The following is a 12,648-nucleotide window of genomic DNA, read 5'->3' as shown; positions in this document are numbered from 1 at the left end:
GCCTAATAAAATGAGATTGGAAATGTTGCCGTCTCTTTAATTTTTTGGAAGAGTTTGAGAAGAATTGGCATTAATTCTTATTTAAATATTTGGTAGAATTTATTGGGGAAACAATCCTGGAATTTTCTTTGTTGGGAGATTTTTGGTTACTGATTTAATCCTTACTCATTATTTGCTGTTCATATTTTCTGTTTCTTCATGATTCAGTTATGGTAGTTTGTACAATTCTAGGAATTTGTTCATTTCTTCTAGGTTGCCAAATATGTTGGTGTATAATTGTTTATAGTATAGTCTCTTATGATTCTTTATATTTCTGTGGTATCAGTTGTGATGTCTCTTCTTTCATTTCTGATTTTATTTGGGTCTTTTCATTTTTTTTCTTGGTGAATCTAGCTAAAGGTTTGTCAATTTTATCTTTTCAAAAAACCAGCTGTTATTTTCACTGATCTTTTCTGTTGTCTTTTTAGTCTCTACTTCATTTCTTTTTGCTCTGATCTTTGTTATTTCTTTCTTCTACTAACTTTGGGTTTCATTTGTTCTTTTTCTAGTTCTTTGAGGTATAAAGTTATTTTGTTTACTTGAAATCTGTCTTGCTTCTTTTGTAGGTGTTTATTACTAAAACTTCTCTCTCAGCACTGCTTTTGCAGCATCCCATATATTTTGGTATGTTTTGTTTTCATTTTCATTTGTTTCAATATTTTTTTTTATTTCCCTTTTGATTTTATTCTTTGATTCATTGGTTGTTAAGTGTGTTGTTTAATTTCCACATGTTTGTGAATTTTCCAACTTTCCTCTTGTTATTGATTTTTAGTTTTATATTATTATGGTTGGAAAACATACTTAGTATGATTTCGGTCTTCTTAAATCGGCCAAGACTTGTTTTGTTACCTATCATATAACGTATCCTGAAGAATATGTTCCATGTGTGCTTGAGAAGAATGTGTACTCTGCTGCTGTTTGATGGAGTGTTCTGTATATGCCTGTTAGGTCCGTTTGGTCTAAAGTATAGTTCAAGTCCAAAGTTTCCTTTTGATTTTTTGTTCCTATTCATTTTTGAAAGTGGGGTATTGAAGTCCTCTATTATTGTATTGTTGTCTATGTCTCCCTTCAGATCTGTTAGTATTTGCCTAATATATTTAGGTGTTTGGATGTTGGGTACATATATTATTTATGATTGTTATAGCTTCTTGATGAATTGACTTCTTTATCATTATATAATGACCTTCTTTGTCTCTAGTTATAATTTTTGGTTTAAAATCTACTTTGTCTGAAACATGTATAGCCATCCCTACTCTCTTTTGGTTTCCACTTTCATGGAATATCTTTTTCTATTCCCTCACTTTGAGCCTAAGTGTGTCCTTAAAGCTGAAGTGAGCCTTTTGTAGGCAGCATATAGTTGGGTCTTGTTTTTTAAATCAACCAGCCACTCTGCGTTTTGTTTGCAGAACTTAATCCATTTACATTAAGATTAATTATTTATAGATAAAGACTGACTAATGCCATCTTATTAATTGTTTTCTGGCTTTTTTGTAGTTCCAGTCTTCCTTTCTCTCTCCAGATGCTTTCCTTTGTGAATTGATAATTTTTAATAGTGATATGCTTTAATTCCCTTCTATTTTTCTTTTGTGAATCTACTGTAGGTTTTTGTTGTGTGATTATCATGAGGCTTACATTAAACTTCTTATAAATATCTACTTTATGTTGATAACAAATTAACTTTTTTGCATACAAAGCTCTACCTTTTTATTCCTCCTTTCCATTTATGTCTTTGATGCCATAATTCACCTCTTTTTATATTGTGTGTTCAGTAACAAATTATTGTAACTGTAGTTACTTTGAATACCATCATCCTTTAACCTTTATGCTAGAATTAAGCGGTTAACACACCACAATATCACAGTATAATAGTATTCTGAATTTGACTACATACTTGCCTTTATTGACGTGTTTTATATTTTCATATGTTTTCATGTTACTAGTTAGCATCCCTTCATTTCATCTTGAAGAATTCCTTTCAGTATTTCTCATAAGGCAGGTCTAGTTGTGATGAACTCCCTTCAGTTTTTATTTGTCTGAGAAAGTCTTTATCTCTTCTTCATTTCTGAAGGACAACTTTGCTGGGTAAAGTATTCTTGTTTGGCAGTTTTTTCTTTTAGCACTTTGAATATATTATCCCACTCTCTCTTGGCTTAAATGGTTTTTGCTGAGAAATCCACTGATAGCCTAATGGGGGTTCCCTTGTAAATTGCAACTTCTTTTCTCTTACTACTTTTAAGAAACTCTCCTTGTCTTTGATATTTGACAGTTTTATTATAACATGTCTTAGAGAAGAACTCTTGTCCTATCTTGTAATTCACAGATCATTTTTTCTGCTTGATCTAGTCTGCTGTTGATTCTGTCTGTTGCATTTTTTATTTTATTCATTGTATTCTTCAGCTCCAGAATTATTGTTTGGTTCTTTTTTATGATTTCTGTCTCTTTGTTAAACTTTTTATTTTGTTCACATATTGTTTTCCTGATTTTGTTGAATTGTCTTTCTGTGTTTTCTTGTAACTTAGTGATCTTCCTTCAAACAGTTATTTTCAATATCTTATCTCCATGTCTTTGAGGTTGGTTACTGGATGATTATTTTGATCTTTCGGTGGTCATATTTTCTTGATTTCTTTCATGTTCCTTGTAGTCTTCTGTTGCTGTCTTATTTACAGTTTAGTCATGTCCTCCTCCTGTCTTTACTAAACTGCCCTTGGGAAATAAATATCTTCCATCAGCCCTACTAAGGAAATATGAGGCTTTCTCAGACCTTCTATGGATATACCTGCTCCATGCTTCTTGTTCCCTCTTGTGGCAGAATTTGTAAGAGTGTATGGTTTCTCTCCACCCCAAAAAGCACCAGGCCAAATGCTGACAACCTTCCTGTTGCTTTCCCAAGGGCCAAACTCAAGCTCAGATTTATGGTCTGTCTCTAGCTCACAGATTCAGGTCAGCTTTCTGCATGTGCTCATTAGCCATCTTCCAAAACTGGCTCTGCCACCATCTGGAGCATGCACAGAGAGCTAGCTGCAGGGTGGGGATATGTGTTGGCAAGGCACCCAGAGCACCGAGGATGCCCATGGGTTAATTGGGGGTATCTGTAGGTGAGGCATCCCCAATGTCTCATGGACAGGCTTCTTGGTGTAGTTTGTGATGTAGTTGGTAGGATCTATGTCTCTTTAAAGCTGTCTGAGAGTCCTATCTGCAGCTCTCTCAGCTTTTTCCCTTCCCTACTCATACAGCTCATGACTTAGTACCCTGGATGGGGCGAGAGAGAAATGGGATTATGGCAACATCTCATATAGCTGGGGAAGCTGGATACTCACCTGCATGCTCTTGGTTTTCCTTGTGGGAGCAATCATGGGCCTAGCAGGTCTCATTTGGCACACTGAGCTGTGCCACCCTGGGGGAGGCATGACATGGGTAAAGGGAAACTTTCCCTCCAATCTTCTTCAATGCATCTAAACTCATTTTTTTTTCTCCAACAGTGTGCTGGAACTTCTTTTTTGGAAACTTGGACTTCTGCAGGGACTCTCTTATCTGCATGATTGTCCAAGACAGTGTTCTCCAGGGCCTCCTGGACCATGGCTGAGAGTGGCTGGAGCCAGTTCACACACCCTGCAGTGTCCACAGTCAGGACCAAGGTCTGTATGCCTATTATCTAATGTATGGGTGAGTGAGACTCTTCCTGGGTTCTTTGGTGTATGGTGCTAGATCCCACAGCTCCCCCAAAGGCACTTTTGTCTGTGGATGGATGCCAAATTGTTGTTGTTGATGGGGGAGGATACAACGAGGGATGTTTTATTCAGCCATGTTGCTGATGTCACTTGCCCAGGAACGGTTTTAAGTTCTGGGAATAAAGGGGTGAGCCAAGGCACACTCATTCTGCCTTCATGGATCCTGTAAGTTGGGGAGTTTGTGAGCTTAGTTGAGCAGACAGCTATGAATTAAATAACTACACAAATATGTGTAACATTTTAACTGTGACAAGTGCTATGAAATAAAGCAATACAGTATTACAGCTCTGAGGTATCTTCTGAGTCTGGAAGAGCAGGGAAACTTCCTTGAGAAGGTGACATTAGAGTTAGATCTCAAAGATGAGTAGAAATTAGCTAAGGGAAGATGGGGAGAGAGAGGAGAGGTTTCATCACATGGAGAGTAAGACGTGCAAAGGCCCTGGAATCAGCAGGGAGCAGGAGGCTTCTGAGGAACGGAGTATAGGCCAGTGTGGCTGGAGCCCAGGGAACAAGAGGGTTGAGTGATGTGTGATGAGGCTGGAGACGGTAGCAGGCGTCAGAACATATAGGGCCTTTTAGACCATGTTATAGATTCTGATTTTTTTTTAATTGAGATTTTTGAGAAACTGCTGAAGGGTTTTAAGAAGGATAAGGTGTTGGTGGTGTTGACATGAGTATGTTTGCATTTTGAATTGTGGTCACAGCATGAAGATAGGGGAGGGTAGGTGTGGATGCTCAAAGACCTAAGTGAGGAGGGGACTGCTGTCCACCAGGTGAGGGCTGATGGCACCTTGGATTAGAGAGAAAGGGGAGTGGAGAGGGCAAGAAGTTCATGACTTTGCAAAGCTAAACTCAGTATACATTCGCCATGATGATTGTCGTTGTTATTGCTATGGCTCTTTTGCCATATGATCAGACTACTGACATTCTTCCCTTTGAGTTGGAGCCAATAGCTTTTCCTTGATTAGAAAAACTTGATGATGGTGGGAAGCCCTGTTTTCTAGATGTTTATTCTTTGATGACCATCACATTTAAGGGAAAGTTTTCACCCAGTCCGTTGAACCCATCTGGTAGGCTCTGAGAGGTCCAACAGCAGATCTCAGGTTGTTTCTAGCGTCTCTGGATTCTAAGTTTTCCAAAGAACAGTGGACCCCCTGCCAGGGAGGACCCTGGGTCAGCCTGTTGGCCTTCCTAACCTTGATATGATTTAGGTCCCGGTTCCCTATCATTTTTGGTGAAGAAGTGTGGATCTTAAATTTCTCATTTTCTCCTGTGTTACTTGAAGGGTAAAACATTTTATACTCTCTCAATTTAGCTGTGAACCTAAAACTGCTCTAAAAAGTAAAGTCTAGTATTTTAAAAAATGTATTCCACATAATTGCAATCTGATGGGTGGCAATAACTGAGTCTCTACTCTTGAATACCTGGCTCCTTTTAATCCTCATTTTTAGTTCTAACAGTATGTGAACTTGAACTCATCTCCACCCGCCCCCCGGACCCCCACACTTGTACTCAAGTTTTGGGCTAAGTTCATCTAGACACTCATAAAGATATTTTGAGGTTAAAACATTATATGCATTTCCATAAACATTCAAGTACCAACTATTTATTTATTCAACAAATATTTATTAAGCACATACTAAGTGCTTGGAAATGTTTAGTGATGAAAACACTAAACAGAGCTGTTCTTGTGGAACTTGCATTCTGATTATAGATGGGGTAGGGGTGGGGTTTAGACTGCAGTACCTCTCTGAAATTCATACAAGCAGGGCCCTGTCCTGGGCCTTACATGTAAGAGGATCACACTTTGGCCCTATCCAGCACATCCCTCCATATGGGCCATGGTGTCCGAATGGCCAAGGGAAGCTGCTGACTTGCCTCTCTTTTGAGATCATAAACCAGGTAACGGGCACCTTGAGTTCCCTGCCCAAACCACCCTGAGCCGACTTCTAGAGAGTGCACAAGGCTGTTTCACGAATCCCTTCTGGTATGACACTGTTGTGCTCCCTTCTGTGTCTGTGGAGTGGCCAGGGCCTTGTTACTTGTCTGGGAGGAGGAACTGTAGGTGAGACATGGCTGAATGGGTTGGTGTGTTTTGTATGTTAATATGAGGCTTTTTTTCTGAGTGGGCCAATGTCAAGGGGTGGAAAGGGAAAGGGGTTGGGCCATGAGCCAGGGTTTGCCCCCCTCTCCCAGGCTGCATATTCTGGCATAGTACATCAAGCAGTCTGAGCATGGTAAATTTGAACTTGGCCTTTCATTACTAAACCTTTTTATCAAAGGTAGGAACATAGAATATATTTTATTTAGCAGGTTTCTTTAGCTTGATTTATAACTTTTAAATGTTTAAACATATGTCAGTGGGCATTGAAAATCTTAGGGGTGGGCTTGTTGAACAGACGGCTAATCAATAGGTAAGCAAATACTTGAAGACAATATTTTAGACAGTGATAAACGTGTGACTGAAGTAAGAGGGAGTTGAGAGTGAATTCGGGAGTAGCTGCTCCTTTAGACTGGATGTTGACAGTAGGCCTCTTCAAAGATGGGACAGAGAACTGAGTTGAGTAAGAAGCCGCTCATTAGAAAAACCTTGGGGCAGTACATGCTGTCAAAGGAAAAGGCAGATACGAAGGCTCTAAAGAAGAGAGGTACCCGGTGCACCCAAAGAATAGAAAATCCAGGTTCCTAGCATGAGTTGGCATTCAAGAGGTCTGCAGGGGCCAGAACCCTGTATAAGGCCTTGAAGATCATAGTTTGGAATATGGATTAATTTCCAGTGCAGTGAAAGCAATGGAACAGTTTACACAAGGGAGCGGCATGATCTGATTTAAATTTTACATAACTCTGGCCACTCAGTGATGAACTTGTAGGAACAGGAATGGAAGCAGGAAAGCCATGTAAGAGGCTATTGCAGTGGTCCAGTTTAATACTGATGGTGGCTTGGATAATGTTTCAGACCATGGTAGACATTCAGTGTGAAAATAATTTGGCAGAACGTGTACTTAGAACTGTTATTTTAAGTTCTATAAAACTTCTAGCAGCTAATCACTTGTTCAGTTCCTTTTGTGACAATTCCTTTTGTGACATCACTCAGCAAACTCACTATTTTTTCAATAGTCCTCCTCTTTAATATGGAATCACCTATGATCCTAAGAGCATTGGAAAATCAAAACAAGTTATTTTCAACACCATTTGATGATGGAACATAGGGAACTGCAGTAGAGGCTTAGGCTGGGTTTTGTGATGGTTCACGTGTTAACAGCTGATAACGGAAAATGATTAGTAAGGAACAGGAAAGAGTATGAGGAAATAGCACAGTTAAATTTATTCTAATTTCATGTCAGCATGAAAGCTGAAATACTTGGCTTATTAATAAAACTGTGGTATAACATGCAAGGCCTTTGCATAAGGAATGACTAAGCAATATTTTCAGCTTTGCTATTGAATTATTAAAACACAGAGTGGAATTTACAAGGCCAGAAAATTTGCTTTATCCAACAAGTAATTCCTGAAAGCTTGCTGTGAGCAGACACTGAACCAGGGAATCCTGAGTGAGCTTTAGGATTTGACTACTAGAAGACCACAGTTTGGTAAAGTCTTTGCATTTTAAATCTTAACCTGTTTTTCCCATTTTTAGAAAACTTATAGTTGAAAAAAATTACCCACTCTATCTTATTTAATATTTTTTTCAGATTGCAAACTTTGAGAAAAGGGACCCTGTGAATTTTACTAGGCTTTTCTTTAACACAGCCCCATTCCATGGATGTCTTTCGTAGTTGGTGAAAATGTTCCTAGCCCCGGATTCTTTGTCTTTAGAATAAATTACTCCCTAGGTTATTTTAATTTTCCGGTGAAATGCAATTAACCTGCCTCTTGCTTTTCTTTGTCCAAAGTAACCAGTTACCATTAGATTAGATCTTGATTCTGTGATTGGATGGCAAAGCACTTAGATAAAAGGAATGATGTCTGCCACAGTAGGTGTCATTTGAAAATAACAAAGTATATATATACTTTTTGCACAGTGTCAGTTTCACTGTGCTTATGTATCCTGTTAGAAACTGAGAATCTGCTTGCTTTGAAATCATTTTTTTCTCGACTTTTTTAGACTTCCACAAAAGTTGCATTTGCAAATTGCTTTTACAGATGCAACTTCCTGAAGCCCACAGTGTCACTAATAATATTAATGATAACTAAGCCTTATTCAGTATTTATTACTAGGCCAGTGAAGGGATTTATATACATTATTTTATATAATTTTCACAATAACATATAACATAAGCATAACAAAGGTTTTGTAAAAATATCTTCATTTTACAAAACTGGCATTGTTTGTTCACTCCCATTTTGAACAATCTCCACGTGAATATAAACTCTAGGAAGCCAGGCGTTACATCTGCCTGTTTCTCTATTATACTCCAGTAGTTTGCATGACACCTGATCCACAGCCAATGATTAGTAAATATTTAACTGCCTTCTTTTTTTTTCTTAACATCTTTATTGGAGTATAATTGCTTTACAATGGTGTGTTAGTTTCTGCTTTATAACAAAGTGAATCAGCTATACATATACATATATCCCTATATCTCTCCCTCTTGCGTCATTGGCAGCCAGAGGTTAAGTGGCTTGCCCAAGGTGATAAAGCTAGTGTCATCCTATCTCACTCCAAAGAGTGTGTTCTTAGTGAGCTTGATACAGTTTCAAGGAAGAGTTAGTTCATTGGCCTGCTGGGTTGGATATTAGGAATTCCTTATATCATTTAGATTTATCTAATGATGGTACAGCTCAAGATATGCTACACTTGGTATTAGCTCATTTGGGAAAATTTTATTCTCAGATAAATAGCATCAGACTCCTATTAAACACTAATGGCATACTTTGAAGCTTGTCCTTGTTTTTTTTTTTTTAATTCATTCATTCATTTATTTTGGCTGTGTTGGGTCTTTGTTGCGGTGCGCAGGGGCTACTCTTCGTTGTGGTGCACAGGCTCTAGGCGCACAGGCTTCAGTAGTTGTGGCAGGTGGGCTCAGTAGTTGTGGCAGGTGGGCTCAGTAGTTGTGGCTCACGGGTTCTAGAGTGCAGGCTCAGTAGTCGTGGCACACGGGCTTAGGTGCTCTGCGGCATGTGGGATCTTCCCAGACCAGGGCTCGAACTCATGTCCCCTGCATTGGCAGGCGGATTCTTAACCACTGCGCCACCAGGGAAGTCCCGAAGCTTGTCCTTCTTACCATAGTGATGTTTTCCCACCACATTCCAATTTAGTTCTAAAGGAAGTAACTGAACAATGAGTGTAAAGTTCCTCTTTCTCATATAACGCATATAAAGTTATTAAGTTTTTCTTAGGCTCTAATTAAAGTCCTCCTGTCCCAACCTCAGTGAGTTTAGAAATAGCAAATTCTCCTTTCCAGGCAAATTATTAATCCTGACATCATTGTTCAAACAGCAAGCTTTGGGTTGATTTCACATTTCCTGCTGAATTGAGTTCCAACTTCTCTGATGGGCTTCCTTTTCTCACACACTTTTCCAAACCCTGAAATCCAATTATATCTTCTGGTCTCACTCCCAGAAAATTCTACAGATACTCTATAATGCAGGGAGACTGGAGGGCTGGCTCTACCTTTAACATACTCTGGGATCCTCTAGATCTGTACATTTGTGTGAACTGGTATTACCACCACCATGCCTTTTTTCCTGCATCTCTGTTTATATGAAGCTTGCTCTCTCCCTTGGGCAGAACAGAGGCAAACTCTCCTTTTGCAACTTGTGTCTTCCTTATGGCTGTCTCCTGTGGACCAGACTGTGAGGTACAATACACCCCCTCAAGGTGTGGACCTTTCATGACAGGGACTGAGGCTCCATCTCTTTGAGGGCTCAAAGCAATGCCCACTTCATAGCGTGAACAGAAGGGTACATGGCAGAGTGTTCTGTTTTCTTCCTCATTCTCCCCCCAACCCTTTGTTCTTTCTTTGAAACCACTTTCTACCCCGAGGGGTCAGGATCCTGAGTATCAGTTGAGGAGGATTTAGATTCTTTTGGATTGGAGCATCTACATAAAAACAAAATTTCTCTTGCTAATATTAAACATCCCTTTACTCTGCCCCAGTGAAGACCTTCCTCCAAGGAAAGGGTCAGGGGGAAGGAGAAAAATGAGTTCTTCAAATGTAAACTCTGTGGTTATTGTTATAATGTGTGAGAGGGTATAGATATAATCCATTACCCAAAAGAAAATGGTACATACTAATTCTTGATTTTTCCATTAAATAATTTGTCAGTCCATCTTGACTAGGCACCATGGAGTTCACTTCTTTGTCTGATAGTCTACCTTTTTTCAGTGTGTTAGTCCTTTTGTTTTCTTCCACCTCCCTGAGGGTCTTAGTTCCATATTGGGGAGGTACTTCCAGGCCTTCCCCCCGTGTGTCGCAGGAGTAGGTTCTTAATAGTCTCTAGGGTGAAACACAAAGACAAACACATCTTTCTTTGGATAATGAAGAATTTTTCACAAAATAATTTTGATGAAAGATCTAGAATGTAAGATCCATAAAAATACATGTGCTATGTGGACAGGACCTTATTAGCTCATTATGGGATTATCAGTACTTAGTAAGTGCTCAGGACTTACTTGTTAAATGTATGAATAAATAAATGTGTTAGAGTTCTAAGACGTCTTTGCCCCTCTTCTCTGTTTACAGTACTGAATGAGGGGTGAGAGTGGAGGAGGATGCAAAACAAGGAAGTTTGGGACAGGGAGAGAAATTCTCATCCTGCTGCAAATAAAAATGAGAGGAACTGAATTTTTAATGCTTCTTTAGTGTTGCCAAACCTACCTCTGTTAGGGACCTCTCTTATTTTTCCTTCAAATAGAGCATGCGGAATTTAACCTGTCACAGTGTCATTTTGAAAGGCTTTGCTTTTTGAGGACAAGGAACTCAAGCCTTGTCCCGTCTGTTTTGTTTATGGTAAATTTAATAGCAAGATACAAGCAGTACCACAGAGACTTAACCTACCGGCAATTTGAACCTCCTGAGCACCATCCTTGGTTAATTTTTTATTCAGAGAACTCTCAGTAAAATTTTCCTGTCTTGTGATGAGGTCCATGAAACGTTTTTTCTTTGGGCTTCTTGAAATCATAGCTGAAAGCTCAGCCGATGTAAAACATTTCCATCACTTTTGGCATTATCTGATTTGAATTTTTCAGTACCCCACCTGACTTTGCTCTAAACCCATAGCTCAGATGCTTTAGTGACAAAGTATATTGTATTGTGCATATGTCCCCGGACAGAAAGGGGAACTTTCAAATTGTTCTGAGAACATGTGGAGGGAAACAGAAGTTTGGCCTTCACCAGTAGAAGCTAAGATCAACCAATCCATGTAGCTTCCCATGTATATATTCAAAGAGCTTTTGCAAATTTTTCTAATACATTTACCTGTTTCTTTTTGTTGAAGCTATTACATAGTTGAAGTGCAGCTAAAATATTCCTTCCAAGAAATAATGTCTGATCTCATTTTTTTTTTCCTCCTCTGTATCTTATTGTTTTCCCCCTTCTGTGATTTATGGCTTGAACTTGAGAAAATTTCTGTCTATGTCTTATCTTCCCTACTATGTTCCAAGCTACTTAAGAACAGGGAATACTTCTTTTACAGTTTTTAAATGTCTCCAATACATACATATGTATTGAGGGCCATTAAATTTGTTTTCTGGGCCTAATTTGGGTGACTCAACACACCAGTGAATGCAGGGCTAGGAGGTGAAAAATTTGCCTTGCAGAGGGGAGTCATAGGTAAGCCTATACATTTACCAGGGTTGGAGACCTGATCCTTTTGGTTCAGGTGCTCTGGACTCAAAGAATGACCTTGCGTAAACTCAGGACTCCCCCTGTCCCAAAGCTAATGGGGAGTGTACAATATTCTTTAGTCTGCTCTTTGTCTGAAAGCACAAAGTCTGGTGTGTGTGTGTGTGCGTGTGTATGTGAGTGTGTTGTGTTAAAGGACTTGAAACAGCCGTATCTAGGCACGAGTGGGACTCAGAGCTGGCCGTAACCACTAGCCATTAGCTGTCCTTCCCAAACAGGCTATTAATGGTTCTAGAACTCTGCTCTGTACCTGCATTTCAAACTAAAGGCATACTCTTATGATAGGCCAGAAGGACTTCCATCATTTGGCCCTTATTTTTCACTTTACCTGTTCCTTGGACCAGTTTCCCTTCTATATATTAACACCCCAGAAATATTGGCTTGCTTTCTGTTCCCTGGCACATCAAGGTATTTCCCACTCGGAATCTTCAGACGGGCCTGTGATTTTTTCCGGTACTGCTACTCATTCCCTGTTCCCCATCCTGCTCAAGCTTTACCTGGCTCACTCCTCTGTCTTTTAGATCTCAGTTCAAATGTGATTTCTTGGAGAGGATGTCCTTGCCACCCAAATCTAAATCATACAAATTTTATTCCACCTGTTATTCCTGTTTATAGTTTTTCCTTTATTTTACACTCTCACAATGTAAAACCGTGCCAATTCATTTTAGATAAAATTCCTCACTAAGGTCAAGAACTGAGATTAGCTGCTATATTGACAGAGTCCTGCATGATGCTTGGTACGTTGTAAATGTCACTAAATATTTTTTTAAGTGTGTGAACTACCAAGGAAGACTAAGGAAAGATTGGAGCCTAAACTATACAGGCCAGAGGAAGGGGTTGTTTGTTCTTGGTATAAAATTTAAATGATGCATCTAAAAGAAATTTATGCAGAGAGTTTTCTCTTCCCTATAAACATCGATGTATGTTTTTTACAGAGATCGGGTGGAGTAATTTAAAAATGATAAATGTGTCTCCAGATTTTCTCCGTGCTGCTTATTCACTCTGGTGGGCTATCCCTGCCACTGTCACTTCCT

General features: G+C 39.2%; 1 long non-coding RNA gene across 1 annotated transcript in view; it reads left to right on the top strand.

The window, feature by feature from the left end:
- LOC133090130 (uncharacterized) overlaps positions 1 to 3,535 on the top strand; it is a 402,534-nt gene extending 398,999 nt beyond the window's left edge. Inside the window, exon 5 of the long non-coding RNA XR_009700783.1 lies at positions 3,519 to 3,535. This is a non-coding gene — a long non-coding RNA (uncharacterized LOC133090130). The remainder of the gene's footprint in view (positions 1 to 3,518) is intronic.
- The last annotated feature ends 9,113 nt before the right edge of the window (positions 3,536 to 12,648 follow it).

The sequence above is a fragment of the Eubalaena glacialis genome, chromosome 4, assembly GCF_028564815.1.
Source record: "Eubalaena glacialis isolate mEubGla1 chromosome 4, mEubGla1.1.hap2.+ XY, whole genome shotgun sequence".
In the NCBI taxonomy this organism is placed as follows: Eukaryota; Metazoa; Chordata; class Mammalia; order Artiodactyla; family Balaenidae; genus Eubalaena; species Eubalaena glacialis.
This window is presented reverse-complemented; position numbering and strand designations above follow the sequence as displayed.